This window comes from Salminus brasiliensis, chromosome 18, assembly GCF_030463535.1.
Source record: "Salminus brasiliensis chromosome 18, fSalBra1.hap2, whole genome shotgun sequence".
NCBI classification, from domain to species: Eukaryota; Metazoa; Chordata; class Actinopteri; order Characiformes; family Bryconidae; genus Salminus; species Salminus brasiliensis.
In genome coordinates, this window is record NC_132895.1 from 1,668,185 (window position 1) to 1,693,750 (window position 25,566).

The 25,566-nt window shown below is 43.4% G+C and overlaps 1 protein-coding gene across 1 annotated transcript in view; it reads left to right on the forward strand.

Moving 5' to 3' along the window:
* The first annotated feature begins 8,999 nt into the window (after nucleotides 1–8,999).
* Nucleotides 9,000–25,566, forward strand: part of arhgap24 (Rho GTPase activating protein 24) — a 176,125-nt gene continuing 159,558 nt past the window's right edge. Inside the window, exon 1 of the mRNA XM_072662739.1 lies at nucleotides 9,000–9,437. The gene's annotated coding sequence lies outside the window, so the exon portion shown is untranslated. The remainder of the gene's footprint in view (nucleotides 9,438–25,566) is intronic.

Below are 25,566 nucleotides of genomic sequence, written 5' to 3' on the forward strand. Positions count from 1 at the left end.
AGCGGTGCAGTTTCCGAGTTTCCGTACCAGAAGGCGTGTGTGTGATGATTTAGGCATGGCTGTGAGTTAGCTAAATACTAAATAGTGGGGCTATACATACGCATCCATTACTTTCATTATCTCTTAGCTCTGTTGTTGCTTATTATAGATGACTGTTTTCTTTGCATAGAAGGAACCATTTAACTTTGAAGTTAAGAACCACTAACACATCTAATGGTTCTTAAGGTTGTTCTTGTTCTACATACTTTATTAAAACTTTGAATAGCCCTACAAGAACCCTACACTTTGGGTTCCTTTCGGCTCTAGTCAGTGTGAGTAACCTTTAACATGGTAAAGAACCTTTACATCAAGTGGAATTTTCTTGGAGCCTTTCAAAGGTTCTTTACACACATACTGACACCTCTCACATGTCAAACTGGTCCCTTATGGAACCAAAGCTGGTTCTTCTATGGCGTCTCCTAAATAACCCATGAAGAACCCTCTTTATAAGACTGTACTGTGAGGCTTCCCGTATCGTGCCGAATGCGAGCCCGAAGGAATGCGTCAACACAGAGACTATCACCAAACCAGCAGATTCCTCTGCTCCTCCTCCCCCAGCTTCAGCAAACACTGAGAACCCCCGAGAACATCAGTCTGAGACTGTTTCAGGTTCAGGGGCTCTCAGTTCTCCTCTACTGCCCACTCTGACCGCTCAAAGGCTAGGCCGTGAACTTTAACCCCAGTGACCTTGCTGAGCATCCTTCAAGAAAGACATGCAGGTCAAAGCCCCTGAGCCCTGAAGACCATGAGAACTGGGGGAAGAGATGGTCAGACACACACACACACACACACACACACACATACACACACTTAGTGTGGTGTTTCCATTTGCTGCAGTGTGTCTTGTCTCTCTCTGTCATACACACGTCCTCAATGCGTTCACGTGGGAATAGCCACAGAGTGGACGCCACTGTTTAAAAACAGCTCTGCAGATGCAAGGTCTCGTTCTTCTCAGCTGCTCACACACACACAATCTCACACACTCACACACACCAAAGCAGGATGACCCTGAACTTCATAAAGAGCTCATAAGCTCAACTTCCCTGTGCATCACAGTGCATGTAGGGTGGATCTATCAAGCAGCGAGTGAACGGTCAGTTCTTGAAGGTAATGAAGAAGGTGATGGTGAAGGAAAAATGGACAAGCGTAAGAATCTGAGAACCAAACTGTGATGTTCTAGACAATAACTGGGTCAGAACATTTCCAGAACATCAGCAAGCAGGTCTGATGTGGAGTGTTTTTCTCACAGTAAGCAGTGGTCAGTATCTACTACAAGTGCTCCAAGAAACCATTGACCAGGTCATGGGTGATTAGGACTCATGGAGGCCCAACGTCACAACTTACAGGACTTGCAGGATCTTCAAGGATACCACAGGACACCTTCAGAGGTCTTGTGGGGTGCATGCGTTGACAGGTCAGATCTGTTCAAAGGAAGGCCTGATCAATATTAGGCATTAATGGTATTAATGTTATGGCAGATTAAACCCCAGAATTGTGAGGGTTCTACTCTGAGGGTTCTAATTGTTGCACTCAACATTTCTTCCATCCTGAAATTATAGGGGGCGCACTACTCTGCAGATGGGAATAAACAATAAACGTATTGAGGGGGCGGAGCCACCGACTAAACAACGTACACCGTGTTTAATCAGTTTCGGCTGCAGCTCATTGACTAAGGTCTTTACGGCTCGACTCCATAACCAGTTACTGCATCAGTTTAGGCTGGCCTGACTTTTCTACAGTGTAGATGGAGGGAACATCAAGTACAAACTAAATAAATGTAGTGTTTACCAAAGAGAGACCGCACTAATAAAAGTGAGTCAGAAGTACTGCTGACTAAACTATTCCAGAAACTGAATCTCCAGAAATGGAGAAAAGCTGATTTTGAGAACAGCAGGCTCTCAGAACTGCATTAGTCAGAAAACATGGAACGTTTGTAGGAATGTTGTAATTAATAGAAATCAGTACAAGATGTTCAAAATGACCTGTTGATATTCTGAGTGGAAAAAAATGAACAAATCCTCTACAGGAAACTGCGGAGCCCCTGATGGGACATAGTTTTTCATGTGAGCACACGATACGCTAGGAGAAAAAATGTATGTGTACTACTAGCTAGAAGACTTGCATTTACAGCTGGGCAATATGACGATATTTTATCGTATCGTGATACATTTTGTTGGAGGAGACTGTAAGTTCTTGGAGCACTTGGAGCACTAGTAGATACTGACCACTGCTTACCGGGAAAAAAACACCCCACAAGACCTGCTTGCTGATGTTTTGGAGATGTTCTGACCCAGTTATTATCTAGATTATCACAGTTTGGTTCTTGTCAAAGTGTCTTAGATTTTTACGCTTGTCCATTTTTCCTGCTTCAGCACCTCCATCACCTTCAAGAACTGGCCGGTCACTCACTACCTGATAGATCCACCCTACATGCACTGTAATGCACAGGGATGTTGAGCTTTGTATCTTTTGAATTATTAGTCTATTTAAACTAGCTGAGGTTCTTCTTGTGTAAAGAGCGAAGCACTTTTGTAAGTCACTCTGGGTAAGAGCGTCTGCAAAATGCCTTAACTGTAAATGTGATGTAAATGTTAGTGTTTAATAAACACTGATCAGCTGCAGGTTTCATTACTAACAGTGTAATTAGACTGAAGGGTTCATTAGATGAAGAGCAGCAGATGTTGAGTATAAATCACTGTATTCAGTACAGGAGAGGATCTGAGTAGTAGATTATAAGAATCTGTAGATGCTGATGTTTTTAGTCTGTGATCACATGTATCGTGATAAATATTGTGTATTGTAAAAATATCGTGATACAGTATTTTTACCATATCGCCCAGCCATACTTGCACTGTTCTCTACACAATAGTCAAGTCAAATTTATTTGTATAGCTTTATACAACTGTTGTTGTCACAAATCAACTTTACATAATTAGTAATTAGTAAAAGACAGAAAACCTTGGGAGGAACCAAGACTCATAAGGGGGACCCGACCCATCCTCCTCTGATCAGAACTATTTATACATTATTGATAAAAATGACCGAACCATCTAAACTGTTGAACTGCTCTGATCATAATCATAATATAATAATCATGATGTAGAATAACTCAATATAGTCATGGCAGTGATGTTCAGAGGAATGATGGGTAATATTTGTGCGATTAATAGTGGCAGATAATCAAGAGTCCACAATACATGTTAGACCTGGTGGAAGTAGCCTAAATAGTAGTTCCTGCTTTGTGCTTTTCTCTCTCTACTCCCCAACTCATCCCAAAAGCACTGGATGGAGCTCCTCCACCACCATCATTCCAGAGAACACAGCTCCTCCACTGCTCCACAGCTCCTCAATGCTGGGGGGCTTTATACCCCTCTAGCCCACGCCTGGCATTATTAGGCAGCATGGAGCCAATAGGGTCATGTTTGGTTTGTCTGTTCTAGATAGTCCTATTGTATTGGCAGTACTTCTTCTCTACAGGGACTAGACAAGCTGTGTGTGTGTGTGTGTGTGTGCATTTGCACATCACTGTCAGTAATGGGTGCAACTTAAAGTAGCCAAATGCATTCAATAGAAGGGGTGTCCACAAACATTAGGACAGAATCACCCTGACCTGATTTGAGAGAAAGAATCATACCCAGTGGAAATCGCAGCAGGACCAGGACCGGCCCGTCAGCCGGCGCTCCGCTCTGCACATTCACATCACCTCTGTTTTTAGCTTTGTGAGGTTTCTCGCTGTTTCTCTCTGGTGTTTAGTTACAGCTTGTCTTCATGCTGTATCAGCCTGGGCTCAGGAATGTCATTTCATCTCTCTGACACACACACACACACACACACACACACACACACACACACACTCCTGTTCTTTCTGAGCAAACATTCCACGCCGCCTCCCGTTCCCTGGCCGTGGGCAGCGGGAGGAAATTTAATAGGACCAACTGTTCTGAACACATCACATCACCCCCCCCCCCCACCCCTTCCACCAGCACCACCACCAGCACCACCACCAGCACCCCACTGCAGCATCAACCCAGCCTGAGCAGCCCCTCGCAGCTCGGCCTGCTCCCGCCCTGTGATCCTATAAGATCAGGGGTGTAATACAACTAATTCAGCCTGTAATTAGCTTCATCAATTACATGTAATTAATGAACTCATGTTTGATTACATGAATATTATACCCGGGCCCTTCAGTTCGGGCCATAATTGTCAGTTTCTGAAATGTCCAGTTTTCATTCATAACACTAGATGGCACCAAGGTGTCAGATTCATTTATAGACCATGAGCTTAGACCTCGAGGTCCGGTCAGTGGCGGTTCTAGCTTATTGGACAGAAAATGGAATAGCGCTACTCTGATACACGGCCAAATATGCACGATGTAGAGCAGGTATCCCAATACTTTTGTCATCCGTTGTTTCTTGTGAAATCAAGGGTATTAAAAATAGTTTATCCTTTTTTTTTGTTGGAATAACTCTGTTGTCTTTACTGTCCAGGGAGGAAGGCTTTCACATAGATTTTGGAGGAACATTGCAGTGAGAATTTGATTGCATTCGGTGACAAGAACATTAGTGAGGTCAAGAACATTAGTGAAGATGTTGGATGATATCCACCTAACCCCCAACCCCCAACTCATCCCATAAGTGTTGCTTCTCAGGAACGTTCGCTGAACCTGTTAGTAAAGATACTGGTTGGTGGGAGGTACATCCAGCTGGGTAACTTGCATTTGATAAGTGGCTGAGCAGCTCCGTGTGTGTAGTGGTAAATTCACAATATGGACAGAAGTATTGGGACAAAGGGGTAACAGCTCCATATTAATGCCTATGGGGGTAAGAATGGGATGGCATCAAAGCTCCTGTAAGTGGTCCTGAATGTGAAGGTGTCCCAAAACTTTTGTCCTTAAAATGTATTAAACAGACTGAACCTAATCTGAGGGGTAAAAGGTTTTTATAGTGCAATTTTGGCTCGTCAGTGTGTGTGTGTGTGTGTGTGTGTGTGTGTGATAACAGACCTTAAAAGATGGATGGACCTTCTCTAGTTTCCCACAGCGGCCTTCAGAAGAGTGGAGAGGATAAGTCAGGTGACCTCTGACTCTCCTTCAGAGTTTTGGGATGCAGAGTGCTGGCAGCTGCTGCTCAGTGGGCGTCCCATCCAGACCAGCCCACCATTCATTATAACACAGGGTCCCGGAAACTGCCTGCTTTGTGAGACCTAATGGGGCAGAAAAAGGCCACATGGGCAGGGAGTGTTTACCATCACATCGTATTTCCTATAACCTCATGATCCTGCGTTTGGTGTTGAGTGGTGTGTGAGTGGCAGGTGTGTGCAGCGCTGACGCAGAGCTGGTTGGTGTGATAATTGCTGTGAAATGGGAGACAGATGCAGAAACATGGGGATGAAATTGGTCTATTTTTAGATTCTTTACAGTAGCTTTTATGTAACCGCTCTAACTGCCCGGCCACTTTATCAGAAACCCCATTGCAGCAGGACACGCATTCAGTTTTAACCTTCAATCCATCCATCCATCTTTCTGTCTGTCTGTCCATCTATACATCCATTCGTCTGTCTACCCATTCATCCATCCATACGTCTTCCTGTCTCTGTCAGTTTGTCTAACTATTCATCCATCCATCTGTCTGTCTACCCATCCATCCATCCATCTATCCATTTCATCCATCCATCTGTCTATCTATTCATCCATCTGTCTGTCCATCCATCCATCCATCTATCCATTTCATCCATCCATCTGTCTATCTATTCATCCATCTGTCTGTCCATCCATCCATCCATCCATCCGTCTGTGTGTCTGTCTAGCAATCAGTCTATTGGTCAGTCTATCTGCCCATTCATCCTTCCATCTGTCTGTCTACCCATCCATCCATCTGTCTGTCCGTCCATCCATCCATCCATCCATCCATCCATCCGTCTGTCTGTCTACCCATCCATCCATCCATCCATCCGTCTGTCTGTCTACCCATCCATCCATCTGTCTGTCTATCCATTCATCCATCTGTCTGTCCATCCATCCATCTATCCATCCATCTGTCTGTCCATCCATCCATCTTTCCATCCATGCATCCATCCATCCGTCTGTCTGTCTATCCATCCATTCATTCATCTGTCTGTCTATCCATCCATCTATCCATCCATCCATCCTTCCATCCATCCATCCATCCATCCATCTGTCTGTCTATCCATCCATCCATCTGTCTGTCTATCCATTCATCTATCCATCCATCTGTCTGTCCATCCATCCATCTATCCATCCATCTGTCTGTCCATCCATCCATCTATCCATCCATCTGTCTGTCTATCCATCCATCTTTCCATCCATGCATCCATCCATCCGTCTGTCTGTCTATCCATCCATTCATCTGTCTGTCTATCCATCCATCTATCCATCCATCCATCTGTCTGTCCATCCATCCATCTTTCCATCCATGCATCCATCCATCCGTCTGTCTGTCTATCCATCCATCCATTCATCTGTCTGTCTATCCATCCATCTATCCATCCATCCATCTGTCTGTCCATCCATCCATCTTTCCATCCATCCATCCATCCATCTGTCTGTCTATCCTTCCATCCATCCATCCATCCATCTGTCTGTCTATCCTTCCATCCATCCATCCATCCATCCATCCATCCATCCATCCGTATGTCTGTCTATCCATCTGTCTGTCTGTCCACCCATCCATTCATATATTCATCTGTCCATTTGGCTATACATCTATTCATCCATCTTTCTCCCTCTCCGTCCATCCAGCCATCCATCCATCTGTCTGTCTATCCATCTGTCTGTCTGTCTGTCTATCCATCCATCCTACACATCCTTCATTCATCCATCCATTCATCTGTCTGTATATCCATCCATCTGTATGTCTGTCTATCCATCCATCCATGCATCTTTCTGTCCATTCGACTATACATCCATTCACCCATCTTTCTCCCTGTCCGCCAATCCATCTTTTTGTCTATCTGTCTGTTTGTCTATCCATCCATACATCCATCTTTCTTTCTATCAGTTTGTCTAACTAGACACCCTACACATCCTTCATTCATCCATCCATCCATCCATCTGTCATCCATTCACTTTTCTCTCAGCCTGTCCATCCATCCATATATCCATCTGTTTGTCTGCCTGCCTGTCTGTCTGTTTATCTAACCATCCATCTGTCTGTCTGACCGTCTCCCCGTGGGAAAACCAATATTCTGTAGAGTCCGTATACATGCCCCCTAGTGGCCAGTCTGATATAAATTTATAGATTTATAGATTTTTAATTTAATATAATCAAATTAAACATGTGTTTCCAGTAATTCAGTGATCAGGTGAACTAGGACGCACTGGGCTGTCTGTGTGTGAAGTGTTGAGCTGCTAGTGAGCACTGGAACGAATGAAGGCAGTCTTTTATTCATTACTTTACTGTGTGTTAATGCTGTTATTATGTAAGAGTAAGAGTAACATATGACACAACAACAATAACAAATCTACTGCAGAACAGGTGAATATGCAGGTTTAGTGCAGAATAATGTGGAACTAGGACTCAAAAGAGGAACTCCTCCTCTGCTTGTCCCTGTCCATCCAACAATAAAGGCACCAGGAGATTCTTTCTACAGTGATAGAAACCTGCGGTCGCATGCGTGTGTGTGTGTGTGTGTGTGTGTGTGTCTGACCTCTAACAAAGTGCAGCATCATCAATAGAGGTTGGACTGCATGTGTGTTTGTGCCTGTGTGTTTGTGCGTGTGTGTTTGTGCGTGTGTGTGTGTGTGTGTGTGTGTGTGTGTGTGTGTGTGTGTGTGTGTGTGTGCTGGTGAGGGACTTTCTATATAGAGTAAATAAATGGGTACACTGTGGGCAGTGAAAATTGTATGTGTCTGTGTTTACTGAGGGTACACAGAGGAGATATGAGTGTATGTGTGTGTGTTCCTGTGTTTGTTTTTGTATATTTTCAGGACAATCGCTCAAAGAAGGGGTAGTCTTAATGTTCTGATATGACCGGTATGAGTGTATAGATATAGATATGTAAATATAGATATATAGATCTATAGATATATGTTTATTTATATGTTGGTGCGCACACACACACACACACACACACACACACACACACACACACACACACACACACACACATGCAAATGAATAATGACAAACATTATCCCTTAACATACCGTACATACAGGACATATATATATATATATATATATAATGATACATTAGTAAAAAGAATAATTTATTCACAAAAAGATGTGTTTATAAAGAACATCAGATTCACAGCTTCACATTATGCCAAAAAATAAACATACACAAAGAACTGTATTGTATTTTTTACAATGTTTATATTTATATTGTTTGTTTGTTTAATATGTGTATATATATATATATATTAAACAATACATTTTTGTGTATGTATTTGTATTTCTTGGTATAATGTGAATCTGTAAATCTGAGGAAAAAAAAAAAATAAATAAAAAAAAAAAATATATAATATATATATTATACATATAGCATGTGGGACATTTTATTACTGCACATAGATACTTTTAAACATATGGCACATCTTACTATTATAAATAATAATATATACATGTAAAAAACATATGCGATATATTATTTACTGTGTGTATATATATATATATACATACATACAAATGGTACAAATAAATGACTCCACATTCAGACATGTATGAAAACAGTGTGTGTGTGTGTGTGTGTGTGTGTGTGTGTGTGTGTGTGTGTGTGTGTGTGTGTGTGTGCCCGCATGTGTGTCTCAGTTGTCTAAGTGTGGAATCTGAAACCACAGTGGGAGTGTGTGCTGCTCTCTCACACTTCCCCAAACAAGCAGTTACCCCTCCTCCTCCTCCCCTCTCTCTCTCTCTCTCTCTCTCTCTCTCTCTCTCACACTCACTCACTCACTCACTCTCTGTGGGTCCTATTGCCTTGAATCTCTGCTGTGTGTGTGTGTTGAAGAGGGAGAAAGAGAGAGAGAGAGAGAGAGAGAGAGAGAGAGAGAGAGAGAGAGAGAGAGCCAGAGAGGACAGCAAGTAATACGCGTGTGTGTTTTTGGATTCTCTCAGCAGCGCGCAAGTGTGTGTGTGCGTGTGTGTGTCTCTGTGTGTCTCTGTGTGCTGAGACCCATGTGGCATTGCTGAGAGCCGTCGCCTCACACTCACACACTCACATACACACACACACAGCACCCGGGTACCCCCAGTATGCAGATGGTGTGAGCTGTCATCCGAAAACTTTATGACAGCTCTCTCTCTCCCTCAGTCTGTCTCAGTCTGCCTCTATGTCTCTCGCCCTGGACTGTACTGTGCTCTGAGCTGCTGGTGGATTAAACTCTAGTGGGACTTTTTGGGATCTGTCGTTTTCCTCGCTGGAACTGGGACGACCTCTTTACAGGTAGGAATTCCTGGATTTTAATATTCCGGTGCAGACAGTGAAGTGTGTGTGTGTGAGAGAGAGAGAGAGAGAGCGAGAGAGAGAAAGAAAGAGAGATGTATTGTTACTCTACATGTCCAAAAGTTTGTGGACACCTGCTCTTTAAGGTTTCGTCAGAAATCCAGGGTATTAGCCGGGTGTTTGTCCCTCTTCACTGCAGTAACAGCCTCTTTTCTTCTGGGAAAGCTTTCCACTACAACATTGGAACATTATGTTAGAAGGATTTGATTGTATTCAGCCACAGTAAGAGTATCAGTGAGGCCAGGTTCTGATGTTGGAAGATTAGTTCTGCCACTCTAACTCATCCCAGAGCTATTGGATGGAGCTCCATCACTCCAGAGAACCTCCTAGCTCAATGCTGGGGGGCTTTTTACCCCTTTAGCACACACTCAGCATTGGGCACGGTGACCTTAATGAATACTTTAATCTATGTGTGTGTGTGTGTGTGTGTGTGTGTGTGTGTGTGTGTGTGTATCTTGAACTTATATACAATATATGATGAAGCAAACAGAAAAATATGGAAAGATTGTGTGATTGTGTTTTATTGTTTATGCAAGTGTGTGTGTGTGTGTGTGTGTGTGTGTGTGTGATTGCTCTTATTAGTCATTCCTCAGCTCTTCCATCATCACAGCAAATACTCACAAGCAGTTATCATGTGTGTGTTTTGCCACAAACACACATGTAGTCTATAATCAGTGTAATGAGTGATGCTAATGTTCAGTATGTTGTTCTGTCATCTATCCAACCACAGTATCTATCTACAATCTATATCTACAGTCAATATCTACAGCATCCATAAACAGTCTCTATCTACAATCTATATCTACAGTCTATATCTACAGCATCCATAAACAGTCTCTATCTACAATCTATATCTACAGTCTATATCTACAGCATCCATAAACCGTCTCTATCTACAGTCTACAGTCTCTATCTACAATCTATATCTACCGTATCCATAAACAGTCTCTATCTACAGTCTCTATCTACAATCTTTATCTACAGTGTCTATAAACAGTCCCTATCTACAGTCTACAGTCTCTATCTACAATCTATATCTACAGTCTCTTTCTACAATCTATATCTGCAATATCCATATCCACAGTATCCATAAACAGTCTCTATATACAGTCTCGATCTACAGTCTATACCTACACTCTCTATCTACGAACTATATCTACAGTATTCATAAACAGTATCTGTTTACAGTATTTACAGTTTTGGGCTACAGTCTGTCAAAATGATCTATTTACAGTCTATGTATAATCTCTATGTACAATCTATATCTAAAGTGTTCATAAACAGTATCTATCTACAGTGTCTCTATATAGTATATCTATCTACAGTATCTATGGTCTGTCTGTCTGTCTGTTTACATTATCCTTAGGCTGTCTACCTACAGTAACTACCTATAGTCTCTAATCTACAGTATCTATGTATAGCCTCCATCAACAGTATCTATCAACAGTCTATATTTAACAACCTCTACATATCTACAGTATCTACATATATCTGTCTAAAGTATGCATATATATATATATATATATATATATATATATATATATATATATATATATATACAGTGAGTCCAAGAAGTATTTGATCCCTTGCTGATTTTCTTTGTTTGCCCACTAATAAAGACACTATCCTTCTGCACTTTTAATGGTAGATATATTCTAACATGGAGAGACAGAATATCAAGACAAAAATCCAGAATATAATTTTAAAGAATATATTTTAATTAATTTGTATTTCAATGAGGAAAATAAGTATTTGATCCCTCTTGCCAAACACACTCAATACTTAGTGGCAAAGCCTTTGTTTGCAAGCACAGCGGTGAGACGTTTGTTGTAGTTAACCACAAGTTTAGCACACACACCAGGGGGAATTTTGGCCCACTCTTCTTTGCAGATCCTCTCTAAATCATGAAGGTTGGTGGGCTGTCGCTTGGCAACTCTGACCTTCAGCTCCCTCCATAGATTTTCGATCGGATTGAGGTCTGGCGACTGGCTGGGCCACTCCATGACCTTAATGTGATTTTTCTTGAGCCAATCCTTTGTTGCCTTTGCTGTATGTTTAGGGTCGTTATCATGTTGGAAGACCCAACCACGGCCCATTTTCAGATCCCTGGCAGAGGGGAGGAGGTTGTCCCTCAGGATTGTGCGGTACATGGCTCCATCCATCTTCCCAGTGATGCGGTGAAGTAGCCCTGTACCCTTGGCAGAGAAACACCCCCAAAACATTATGCTTCCACCTCCATGCTTGACGGTGGGCACAGTGTTCTTGGGGTCATAGGCAGCATTTTTCTTCCTCCACACATGGCGGGTGGAGTTGAGGCCAAAAAGTTCAATTTTGGTCTCGTCTGACCACAAAACCTTCTCCCAATAACTTGGTTCATCTTTCAAATGATCATTGGCATACTTGAGGCGCGCCTCCACATGTGCTCTCTTCAGCAGGGGTACCTTTCGGGCACTGCAGGATGTGAATCCATTGTTGCGCAAAGTGTTGCCAATTGTTTCCTTGCAAACTGTGGTCCCAGCTGCCTTCAGGTCATTTGCTAACTCCTGCCGAGTGGTTGCAGGACGATTTCTGACTGTTCTCAGCATCATTGCCACCCCACGAGGCGAAATCTTCTTTGGAGCACCGGGCCGAGGTCTGTTGATTGTCATGTTATACTCTTTAAACTTTCTGATAATTGCACCAATAGTTGTTACTTTCACATCCAACACCTTACTAATCTTTTTGTAGCCCATTCCAGCTTTGTGAAGGTCAACAATTCTGACTCTGAGGTCCTGTGACAGCTCTTTGGTTTTACCCATGTTGGAGACTTGAAATCTGTGTGATCTGTCTGATTCTGTGGACAGGTGTTTTTCCCACAAGTGATTAGTGAGAACAGGTGGCTTCAGGTCAGGTAACAAGTTGATTGGGAGTGTCTAACTGGTCTGTAAAAGCCAGAACTGCTAATGAATACTAAGGGATCAAATACTTATTTCACTCCATGAAATACAAATCAATTAATATATATTCCTTAGATTTATTTTCTGGATTTTCTTTTTAATATTCTGTCTCTTCATGTAAGAATACATCTACCATTAAAAGTATAGAATGATCATGTCTTTATTAGTGGGCCAACGAAGAAAATCAGCAAGGGATCAAATACTTCTTGGACTCACTGTATATATATATATATATATATAGTTTATGTATTTATGTGTCTACAGTATCTGTATATAGTTTAAAGTATCTTTCTGCAGTGTCTATTATATTTAAAGAATCTATATATCTATCTACCTTAGTATCTATCTCTATCGATCTATCTGTCGATCTATTGATTATCTATTAACAGTATGTAATTGTTAATACACTAATGATAGCATCTTTATAATGAACAGGTGGACAGGTGAGGGTGGGGTGGACAGCTCTGAGTCTCTCAGCTGCTGAAGTGATGGGCAGACACCAGTGATTCATCTCCTGTGTAACTGGTACAGAATCTGTGTGTGTGTGTGTGTACCGCGGTGAGTGTGTGTGCCGTGCTGAGCTGGGCATCACTCAGAAGCTGTTTAAAGGAGTTGTGTTTATAGACATGACACTGAGTGAGTTCTCGTTTCCACAGTGTGTGCGCGTGTGTGCGCGTGTGTGTGTATGTGTGTGTGTGTGTGTGTTGTTTTGGTGGATTGGGATGAGTTAGAGCTTCATTAGCCGGTGCAGTCGGTGAAGTCTCCAGCTGTGTGCTAATACTCTCCATTTACTCTAACACAGCTCAGGAGCTCTAAACTAATGATTCAACTGTATTACACACACACACACACACACACACTTACTCAGAAAGAGAGAGCTGTAGAGGATCAGACGGACTGTGTGGTATCAGCTCTTTATGGACGTATCAGGTGTCTTACTGAGCACTGTGTGCCGCCACTGACTGAGATAGAGAGTCTTTGTTTTAGAGAGAGAGAGAGAGAGAGAGAGAGAGAGATATGGGCAGAGTGAGGGGGAGAGAGAGAGAGAGTTGGCTAACAGATGACCCATGCTCAGGGCTGAGGGAGAAGGAGGACTATCCTACCCACCTAGAGAGAGAGAGAGAGAGAGAGAGAGAGAGAGAGAGAGAGGACCGGAATCCTCCCTGGGACTCCTGATTACGTATGGCTGTGGCATCACTTGGTGTTTTCCTAAAGACACAGCCATCACTTTTGCTGCTCAGCTGAGGGACAGTCTTGTCTAGTTAGTGCTGGGAGGTATATATACAGCTTCCATCCAGCAGAGTGCACTCAGAGATCCAGTCTTCTGCATGTCTATAACTTCACCTCTAATCCCCTTTAGAACCATCACAGTGTTCCTTCAGATTCCCAGTCTGACCAGTAGAGCTGGAATAAGGTTTTTTTGTAACCCCCAAAAAATCTGGACTTGTTTGATGACGCACATATAAAGGTTGATTGTAAACCAGCTGTGTCTTCATAAGGGATAGACACTGTAAAAAAGAACCTGTCCAAAAGTATTGGGACACCTGCTCACTCTGTTTCTTCTAAATTAAAGAGTTGATCCTGCTTTTGTTGGAGGAACTGTCTCTACTGTCCAGAGAAGAAGGCGTTTACTAGATTTTGGAAAAGGAGGAACATTGCTGTGAGGATTTTGATTGTATTCAGCAACATAAGCATTAGTTAGTGAGATCAGGATGTTGGATGATGATCACCACCCTACCTCATCTTCAACTCTCCAGAAGTACTGGATGGAGCTCCACCACCATCATTCCAGAGAACACAGTTCTTCCACTGCTCCACAGCTCCTCAATGCTGGTGGGCTTTATACCCCTCTACTAGCCCACGCCTGGCATCATTAGGCAGCATGGCAGTCCTATTCTATTGGCAGTACTTCTTTACAGGCACAAGACAAGCTGTATGTGTGTATTTGCACATCTGTGTCAGCAATGGGTGCAACTTAAAGTAGCCGAATACATTCATTAGAAAGGGTGTCCACACACTTTTGGACGTATAGTGTATCCCTTACTGTGTAAACCTGGATGAGGAGCTTCCAAACTGTATTTTATTAGTCACTAATCTGATGATCTGCACAAGCTCGGTGCTGCTCGCCAGGTGAACCTGAAAATGAGCCGTAAGCACTTCTCTCGGAGGGTAAAAACACATGAACATACACGCTGTTTAAATCATCACGCCCCATTTAGTCTCTCAGTGTTAAAAATGCGCTGCTTTCACTGGCTTTCTGAAGACTGTGATCATTAAAACAGGCTAATTGAGTTTATAAAGCCGCTCCACCTTTACCGAACCACTGCCTGCATCTTGCTGTAGAACACTTTAGAGTTTACGGACTAAAAACATCATCATTCATTTTTACATCCTCATTTACAACCTCGCCTTATCCCAGTAGAATCAAGCAGTGCTCATACTGCTGTAGGCTGGAGGGGTGGGGCTAAACTGTTTTAGGCTGAATGGGTGGGGCTAAACTGCTGTAGGCTTAATTGAAGGGGCTAAACTGTTTTAGGCTGAATGGATGAGGCTAAACTGCTGTAGGCTGAATGGGTGGGGCTAAACTGCTGTAGGCTGAATGGGTGGGGCTAAACTGCTGTAGGCTGAATGGGTGGGGCTAAACTGCTGTAGGCTGAATGGATGGGGCTAAACTGCTGTAGGCTGAATTGAAGGGGCTAAACTGTTTTAGGCTGAATGGGTGGAGCTAAACTGCTGTAGGCTGAGTGGATGAGGCTAAACTGCTGTAGGCTGAGTGGGTGGGGCTAAACTGCTGTAGGCTGAGTGGGTGGGGCTAAACTGCTGTAGGTTGAGTGGGTGTACTTTATTAAGTATTGAATAATTGCTTGTATATTCTGAATAATTTTGAATCAATTTAGTACATATTAGATATTTTATATCTTGGATAAAAGCCTGCGATTTAATATTACTGCTAGAATAAAGTTTGAATTAAATTAATTAATTAAATGGTGTGAAATTCGGATACGCAAAAGAAAGCGTCCAAAATAATCCTAAAATAAAATCTTACTACATTAAATCATCAAAGCTTTCCTTTCTCTTCTAAACTTATCAAATATATAAGGTCTTGTTTTGACAGCTCCAGAACGACTTGTTTGCCAGATTGGCCGACCGGGCAAGATGCCCTGTGCACTGACCCGGAGTGTGTCAGTGTCTTCCAGAGCCAGCTGCACCAAGAGCCCAGAGGAGCACGGCAATGTTTCACTGGTCCCGTTACTGATCACCTGCAGACACACAGGGCCTGAAGCATGAGGGCCTGCAGTTTATCTCTGCTAGTGGAGCTTCAGCTGCAGCAGGGCATACACTCCAACTCCGGAAACGACTGTGGCGTAGTCACGCTCTAATAAGACCGTACCATTAATACAAGCTCAGGCTTCTGTTAGCGCATGATTACAACAGAGGAAGAGGAAGAGATGCACACCCTCCTTTCACTTTAATAGAAACTGCTTCCTAATACCGGCCACTTTATCAGAAACATTGATCTTGTGCTTTGGCACTGGGCACATTATTAGAAACTACCTAATTAGAAACTAACACAACTACCTTGTGTTTCCACTCTCTGGCCACTTTATTAGAAACACCAACCTTTGTGCTTTCACTCACTGGCCACTTTATTAGAAACACCAACCTTGTGCTTTCACTCGCTGGCCACTTTATTAGAAACCCAGTGGAAGAACTGTGTTCTCTGGAAGGATGATGGTGCTCCATCCAGGACCTTTGGGATGAGTTGGGGAGTTGGAGATGAGGTGGAGAGGTGACCTTACTAATGCTCTTGTTGCCGAGTGCAATCAAATCCTCAATGCAAGCAACATATTGAATTTGGAAGAAACAATGAGCAATGCAGGTGACCTATTATCCCACTTTTGTCTATGTAGTGTACATCAGCAAGGTGGAGGAGGTACAAGAGAGGGGTTTCTGATAAAATGGCCAAGAAACACATACCATACCCACCCACCTCTGCCAATCTCCCGGTCTCCACAGTGAGTTTCAGGGCAGGAAATGTCTTTGCTGTTTTTAGAAGCTTGTTAAGGATGATGACCACACGCCCGAGCAGCTCAGGATGAATCAGCAGCAGCTATTCAGAGTCATGCAGTGGAATGACCAGCTAAAACATGGTGCTCTGTATATCGGGCAGAGGTGTAGCTGTGGGGGGTTGGGGGTGGGGGTCTGTCTTTCATCTACTCTCTTTACCAAGTTTCCTCTGGTATCAGGAGATCTCTGGATCTTCTGAATTGCTTTGATAACTTTGGGACCATTCAGCATACAGAAAGTGTTTTACCACAAACCCACACATACAATATATTGACAAAAGTATTGGGACACCTGCTCTTTCATTGTTCCTTCTAAAATCAAGGGTGTTAAAAAGAGCTACTCCTACTTTTGTTAGAGTAACTGTCTCTACTGTCCATTGAAGAAGGCTTTCTACTATATATTGGAGTCGGAGCATTGCTGTGAGGATTTGATTGCATTCAGTGATGTTGGATAACCAACTCATCCCATCCAAAAGTACTGGATGGAGCTCCACCACCATCATTCCAGAGAACACAGCTCCTCCACTGCTCCACAGCTCCTCAATGCTGGGGGGCTTTACACCCCTCTAGCCCACGCCTGGCATTATTAGGCAGCATGGAGCCAATAGGGTCATGATGTTGATCTGCTCAAGAGAGTCCTATTCTATTGGCAGTACTTCTCTACAGAGACGTGATGGGGTGGTGCCATTATAGAGCTAACACCCCCCCCCCCCCCCCCCCCACACACACACACACACACACACACACACACAATTGGCACCAGTGTGTCATTTTACAGCAGCCTTCCATGTAAGTGTGAGTCTGTGGGAAGATCTTTTAGTGCTGTAGCTTTATTGACCCCTATCTACCACCAGTGTGCAGAGTTTAGTGTTTCGCTGCTGCTGCTGCTGCTGCACACCTGATCAAACTCATCAGCTCATTAACAAACCCCTCCTGACCTGAAGGGAGTGTGTCAGAGCAGGGAAAGGGTCTCACACAGCTGATCCACTCCACCGGGTGTGGTCCAAATCACCATCTGTTAACTTTCACTGGTGACCCAGGTTTAGATACTCAGGCCCATGAAACCAATTGTCCTTCCTTGGAGCCACTTTGGTAGGTACTGACCACCACTGCATACTGGGAGGGAACACCTCACAAGACCTGCCTGGTGTTTTGGAGATGTTCTGACCCAGTCATTGTCTAGAACATGTACAAAACATCAGACGGGTCTTGTGGGGTGTTACCTTCCTGGTATGCAGTAGTCAGGACCTAGCAAAGTGGCTCCAACCCGGCAACAGGGTCATGGGCAACCAAGGCTCATTGATGATAGCTGTGGTATCTGGACACCTTCAGATGTTAGCAGCAGATCCTCTAGTCCAGTTACAGCTGAGTCCATGTCTTGACACGAGGCGGGCCTACAGGTTTTAAGGTTGTGGCTGATTGGTATATGTGGTACGATTCACTTTCTCTGCTGACTTTCTCTTTCTTTCATTCAAAAACTGACATAAGTGACTGTGTTTATCACTGCTGTGAAGCTGGGGGTGATGGGTAATGTAGTCTCCACACTCTAAATGTCAGGTCCTTATTGAGTTCTCAGTCTTGTTTGTACCTGGAGTTAAAATCAGGGTCTATCCATGATGGTAAGCGACATCAAGAGGAATAGATTATTCCTGTTTGTGTGTGTGTGTGTGTGTGTGTGTGTGTGTGTGTGTGTGTGTGTGTGTGTGTGTGTGATTTCTGAGTAAGTGGCTGCACAACACACTGAGTAAAATGTGTGTGTTCCTCAGTTCCATCATCTAACTCACAGACCAGAAAGCCCTGAGGTTTCATCTTTTATTTATGAGCCTCCGTCTGTTTCCACGTCTGTATTTATTCTTGGTTCATTAACTTCATCTCCAACAGCGCTGGAACAATGGAAAAGTAAACAGATACTCTATATTAATATATAAAAACACCACTTTCAGAACAAAACATAATACACAATTTGGACAAAAGTATTGGGACACCTGCTCATCCATTGTTTCTTCTTAAATCAAGTGTATTAAAAGAGTTGATTCTGCTTTTGTTGGAGTAACTGGAGTAACTGAAGAGGTAGAGCTTTCTACTAGATTTTGGAGAAGGAGCATTGCTGTGAGGATTTGATTGCATTTAACAACAGGAGTGTTAGTTATTGAGGTCAGGATGTTCCCCAACTCCTCAACCCATCCCAAAAGTACTGGATGGAGCTCCACCACCATCATTCCAGAGACATTTCACTTTGTTTGTATACAAATATTAATATAGGTTGTCGGACATTGCCAACTTTCCCCACATCCTGGTAGCACTGGTAGCGTCATGTGATGGGGGAAAATCCCAATTACACCCAAACAATGCAAAAGCTCATTGTTCTATTCTGGGCTTCACACGGCAGAGAGCGACAGCTGCCGGGTTTAGCGAGACCCAGACATGCGGACAGGCTGACAAACAGGTGGCCTTAGTAATGAACCAGATATGCCACCCCCCCAGACTCTGTGTTTCTGCTGAAATCAAGGGTATTAATAGGGAGTTTGCTGCAGTAACAGTCTCTACTCCTCTGATACATTGCTGTGTGGATTTTATTGTATTGAGCTTCACAGCAGCCTTACTGGGGGGTTGATGTTGGGGGGTTAGCAAGTGTTTAGACATGTAGGGTATCTGTAGTATTTAATTTCCACACCTGATCACCTGCTCTATCTAATCAGTGACTGCAGTTTTAGAGGCAGACGAATTCAGCTGGTGTTGAAGCTAAGCTTTACAGAAAGGGGTTTATGATGTCATTGGAGCTGCAGGTCCTGAATGATGCTAATGTTCAGGACTTCAGTGCTCTGAAACGTACATCTGAAGGCACTTGAGTTGGTTTTAAATATCATAGCTTCTGTAGTAACGTCTTACAGCCCTGCTAGAAATAAAACAGTGGTTTAAATTGTGTTAAACTAGTCTGGAGCTGGTTGACCAGTATCCTGGTGATCAAAGCACAACAAATACTGGTTTGATGCTGATGTTATACTGGCTAACCAGCATACCAGTGTTCCAAATGCAATAAATGCTGATTTATACTGGTTAAGTGCTGGTTGACCAGTATCCCAGTGTTCAAATAGCAACAACAACTGGTTTATACTGGTTAAGTGCTGGTTGACCAGTATCCCAGTGTTCAAATAGCAACAACAACTGGTTTATACTGGTTAAGTGCTGGTTGACCAGTATCCCGGTGCTCAAAATGCAACAACTACTGGTTTATACTGGTTAACTGCTTTTTGACCAGCATACCAGTGTTCAAAATGCAACAACTACTAGTTCATGCTGGTTAGGTGCTGGTTGACCAGTATCCCAGTGTTGGAAATTCAAGAAATGCTGGTTTATACTGGTTAAGTGCTTTTTGACCAGCATACCAGTGTTCAAAATGCAACAGCTACTAGTTTATGCTGGTTAAGTACTGGTTGACCAGTATTCCACTGTTCAAAACGCAACAACGGCTGTTTATACTGGTCTGGATCTGGTTGACCAGTATCCCAGTGTTGAAAATTCAAGAAATACTGGTTTACATTTCCATTTATGGCATTTAGCAGACGCTCTTATCCAGAGCGACTTACAAAGTGCTTTGCTATTTACCCAAGAAAAACTTTAGCTAGTTAGAATAGACTAATAATTCAAAGGATACCTCTAAGCTTTAGACATTACTAGACAGAAGGTGACCATAGTGCTCTAATCGTCCAAGTACTCTCAGAAGAGGTGGGTCTTCAGTCTGCGTTTAAAGACAGCGAGCGACTCGGCCGTTCGGACACCCAGGGGCAGCTCGTTCCACCACTTTGGTGGAAAATACTGGTTAAGTGCTTTTTGACCAGCATACCAGTGTTCAAAACACAACACATGCAGATTTACGGCCTAGTCTATGGTCCGGTGCTGGTCTTCAGCTTAAGTCTGTGTGAAATATAAGATTCTCTTTCTTAGTTCGGGAGGTCACTGAACTAGACAGACATATTTAACCAAACTCCTTCGGTTTCCCAGCAGTGAAGAGGCACAATAAGAGCCCAGGTCAAACAGTGAGGCTGGCTTTTGGGTGCAGGGCTGCTTACATTCCAGCGTGGAGAGTAAATATGCAGAGTAAGCAGGAAGAGCTACCAGTAATCAACAGCTGGGACGGTGAGCGCAGACACTGGATGGTGATTATGGGCTACGAAGCTGAGAATCCTCTGGGTAAGGATGATATTGATGGATACAGATTCAGTGATTTCACAATGATTGACAGATTTCACTAGAATTTCCTTAGATTTGATGGTTTGGGTACGATTCTTCTCAAATCAAGGGTTTTAAACAGCAGTGCATCCTCCCTTGCAGCAGTAAAAGCCCCAAAAGCCTCTTCTGGCAAGGCTTTACACTAGCTGTTAGAACATTGCTGTGAGGTGGATTTGATTGCGACTTGCGACTCAGCCACTTGAGAGCATCAATAAGGTCAGATACTGATGTTGGATGATTGTTGGTTCTGCCACTCCAACTTCTCCAAGGTACTGGATGGAGCTCCATCACTCTAAAGAACCCCACAAACCAATGCTGGAGGTATAAGGGGTACCACTGTGAGCACCAGTGCTCCAGAACATCCCGTCCTATTGGTCAGTGCTTTTCTATGGGGGAGGTACTTTTGGACATGTGTGTTTCTGGATTCCTTGTATGTTTGTAAATGTCAGCATTGCTCTGTTAATGGAGTGTTAATGGGATAAGACCATCATTCATTAGAGTCTAGAGTCACCGTCAGGAGACTCTTGCTGCCACTCCCAGTGTGAACTCACAGCTTTCTAAGCTATTCTCTGCATTGCTGCCTCAGGACTTTCATTTCTGCTTTCCTCAGTTTGCCCACAGAGATTTAACCCACTCCCCAGAGTAGCCGGCTGCTCTGAGCAACACCAACCAACCAGCTATAGTGCTGTAGAACCTCAGTTCAGACTCGAGATGTTCTTTCCATTGGTTCTCGCATGTTCTTGATTTGACCTTTCTTGGTTTCAACCATCAGTCAACCATGAATGTTTAGTCTGGACTAAGATCAGCAGCATGCACTGACTCGCACTCGAGCAGTTCAAAGCTTCTGTTTGTGTTGATTTAGCAATCTGGAACAGATACAAACAGCCAGTGTCTATACCAATGGTCTCCAACTCCAACCTACAGAGCTACACTACATGTCCTAATGTTTCTGGACACCCCTCATAACCATCTCTTCATGGTGAAACAAAATAACCCAGTTTTTGTTATTTCTAACCACTCCCTCACTCACATTTGCTCTCACTTCCGTGGAAAGTGGTGCTGCACCAGCTGTGCTGCTATTTCAGAAAGAAGAAGTGAAGTTCTCTGAAAGCTATCTTGGTCTGGAGGCTCTGAGATCAAAAGTACTTGTATGAAGAGAAACTCCAGTCTCCAATCGACTGAGAACCTATGAACTCTTATTAGGCACAGGTATCAGAAACGCTGTGATCGAGGCGTGTCATGACTCTCAGAGACTGACTGAAACAAGTGTAGAAACTGTGAAAGTACAGATTTTAACCTTTCAGTGGGGAGTGTGTTAGGGGTCAGTGGTGTAACAGTGTGTGGAGTGTGTTTGGGGTCAGTGGTGTAACAGTGTGTGGAGTGTGTTTGGGGTCAGTGGTGTAACAGTGTGTTGAGTGTGTTTGGGGTCAGTGGTGTAACAGTGTGTTGAGTGTGTTTGGGGTCAGTGGTGTAACAGTGTGTGGAGTGTGTTAGGGGTCAGTGGTGTAACAGTGTGTGGAGTGTGTTAGGGCTCAGTGGTGTAACAGTGTGTGGAGTGTGTTGGGGTCAGTGGTGTAACAGTGTGTGGAGTGTGTTAGGGGTCAGTGGTGTAACAGTGTGTAGAGTGTGTTAGGGGTCAGTGGTGTAACAGTGTGGAGTGTGTTAGTTAGGGGTCAGTGGTATAACAGTGTGTGGAGTGTGTTAGAGGTCAGTGGTGTAACAGTGTGGAGTGTGTTAGGGGTCAGTGGTGTAACAGTGTGTTGAGTGTGTTAGGGGTCAGTGGTGTAACAGTGTGTTGAGTGTGTTAGGGGTCAGTGGTGTAACAGTGTGTGGAGTGTGTTAGGGCTCAGTGGTGTAACAGTGTGGAGTGTGTTAGGGGTCAGTGGTGTAACAGTGTGGGGAGTGTGTTTGGGGTCAGTGGTGTAACAGTGTGTGGAGTGTGTTAGGGGTCAGTGGTGTAACAGTGTGTGGAGTGTGTTAGGGCTCAGTGGTGTAACAGTGTGGAGTGTGTTAGGGGTCAGTGGTGTAACAGTGTGGAGTGTGTTAGGGGTCAGTGGTGTAACAGTGTGTGGAGTGTGTTAGGGGTCAGTGGTGTAACAGTGTGGGGAGTGTGTTTGGGGTCAGTGGTGTAACAGTGTGTGGAGTGTGTTAGGGGTCAGTGGTGTAACAGTGTGGAATGTGTTTGGGGTCAGTGGTGTAACAGTGTGGAATGTGTTAGGGGTCAGTGGTGTAACAGTGTGTGGAGTGTGTTAGTGGTCAGTGGTGTAACAGTGGGGAGTGTGTTTGGGGTCAGTGGTGTAACAGTGTGTGGAGTGTGTTAGGGGTCAGTGGTGTAACAGTGTGGAATGTGTTAGCGGTCAGTGGTGTAACAGTGTGGGGAGTGTGTTTGGGGTCAGTGGTGTAACAGTGGGGAGTGTGTTTGGGGTCAGTGGTGTAACAGTGTGTGGAGTGTGTTGGGGTCAGTGGTGTAACAGTGTGTGGAGTGTGTTAGGGGTCAGTGGTGTAACAGTGTGGGGAGTGTGTTGGGGTCAGTGGTGTAACAGTGTGTGGAGTGTGTTAGGGGTCAGTGGTGTAACAGTGTGGGGAGTGTGTTGGGGTCAGTGGTGTAACAGTGTGGGGAGTGTGTTAGGGGTCAGTGGTGTAACAGTGTGTGGAGTGTGTTGGGGTCAGTGGTGTAACAGTGTGGGGAGTGTGTTAGGGGTCAGTGGTGTAACAGTGTGTGGAGTGTGTTGGGGTCAGTGGTGTAACAATGTGGGGAGTGTGTTGGGGTCAGTGGTGTAACAGTGTGTGGAGTGTGTTTGGGTCAGTGGTGTAACAGTGTGTGGAGTGTGTTAGGGGTCAGTGGTGTAACAGTGTGGGGAGTGTGTTTTTTCTACAATGTAAAAAGATAAAACTAAGAAAATAACCTTGTTTACTAACAAATAATTAAACTGGGTTTTTTTCAGTAAATTGAATTAAATTCTAGTTCTAGGTGTTTATTTGAGTTGAATAAACCCAGTTTCATTGCTTGTTTCCACATTAAGTAATTATTTAAGACTGTATGGACAAGCCACTTTTTGTATGGCATCATGCCAACAAAACGTTTTGACACCCTTATTTTTCAGAGTGTGCCCTTTTTCTGTGTCTGTCTCATCAATAATTCATAATTAATAAAGCGGCAGTCTTATAAGTGGAGTGGGTCACTGGACTGGAAATGATATTGTCTGACATTGGATTCAGGGGGAAGTGCATCTGTCTTTATCAGGGCAACAAATGAGGCCTTAAGTGGCAGCAGTTTTCGAGTGTATGTGGTAAAAGAACCAGTACTGGCTCCTCTTAACCCAGACACTCTGTCAGACATGAAGAGCCTTATTGATGAAAAATCATAAATAAATGATGTGGTACAGTCTGCTGAATATGAGCCAGTTATTAATACTATTTGCATCATATTTCAGACTGGGAACAGGAAAAGGACAGAAACACCACCTTAAATAACTTCTCACTGCTGTTGTGCAAAACCTCACATCTCAATTTTGACCTTTTGACCTCTAATATAATTTGAATCTGCAGTTGTTCTTTACATTGTATCAGAATTTCATGATAAATGGACCAATAAAAATGCTCCAAAATGACCTGGACTAAAACCTTTTTACTTTGACCATTGAAAGTTTAGAAAGTTTTTTCCTTCTCCTGAAAAGCTGACATTTTGGAGATACAAGGTTTTGTTCAAACTGTCATGATGAGTTATAGTAACTGTATCCATTAGAAGATGGTAAATGGTGGTCATAAACGGATGCTCATGGTCAGCAACAATACTCAAACAGTCAAAACACCCCCCCCCCCCCACACACACACACACACACACACACCACTACACCATCTCCACCAGCCTAGACTGTTCTCAAAAGGCAGGTTTGGTCCATGAATTCAAGCAGCTGCTGCCGAATTCAGACCCCACCATGTGTGATCCTCAACAGAAATCCAGACTCATCAGATCCGGCTACACTGCAGCTTTCTGTTCTTGGTTGGAGGTGGAGGTGGTGTTCATTCTGAGAGGCTTTTCTCCACAATTGTACAGAGTGGTTATCTGAGTTACTGTAGCCTTTCTGTCCGCTTCACCCAGTTTGACCATTTGGACCTTTCCTAGTCCACAAGGTGTTTTGGTCTGTGGAACAGCAGAACCACCGCTCACTGGATGTGTTTTCTTTATTACTTCATTATACGAAACTCTAGAAATCTGGAAATCCCAGAAGATCAGCAGTTGTAGAAATACTGAAACCAGCCCCTCTCACACCAGCAGTCACAAAAACAGTGAGGTCATATTTCCCCTCATTCTGACGGTTGATGTGAACAGTACCTGAAGCTGCTGACCCATATCTGATTTAGTGGATTGCACTGCTGCTTCATGATTGGTCGATTAGATAATTTCATTGATGAAACACCTAATAGCTCAATTCCCACATCTTTGGGTTTTTAGCACTCTCTCTCTACAACCAGCTCAGTGTTTCCAGTTTTTCCAGACTTGTAATTCCCCCTTAGTCATCCAGCAAAACACCAACGCTGGGTCTGGTGGTTTTGGTATTTTTTTTACTGCTGTGAAAACGCAGTCCATGAAAAGAGTTTAAAACTGTATCTCAGCAGTGAGAGTGTCTACCTGTAATTAACTCTATATAACATTAGAATAAACCCAAATAAACATAAAGTCAGTGGTCAGTGAGAGTGTCTACCTTTTATTTAATCTATATAACATTAGAATAAACCCAAATCAACATAAAGTCAGTGGTCAGTGAGAGTGTCTACCTGTAATTAACTCTATTTAACATTAGAATAAACCCAAATAAACATAAAGTCAGTGGT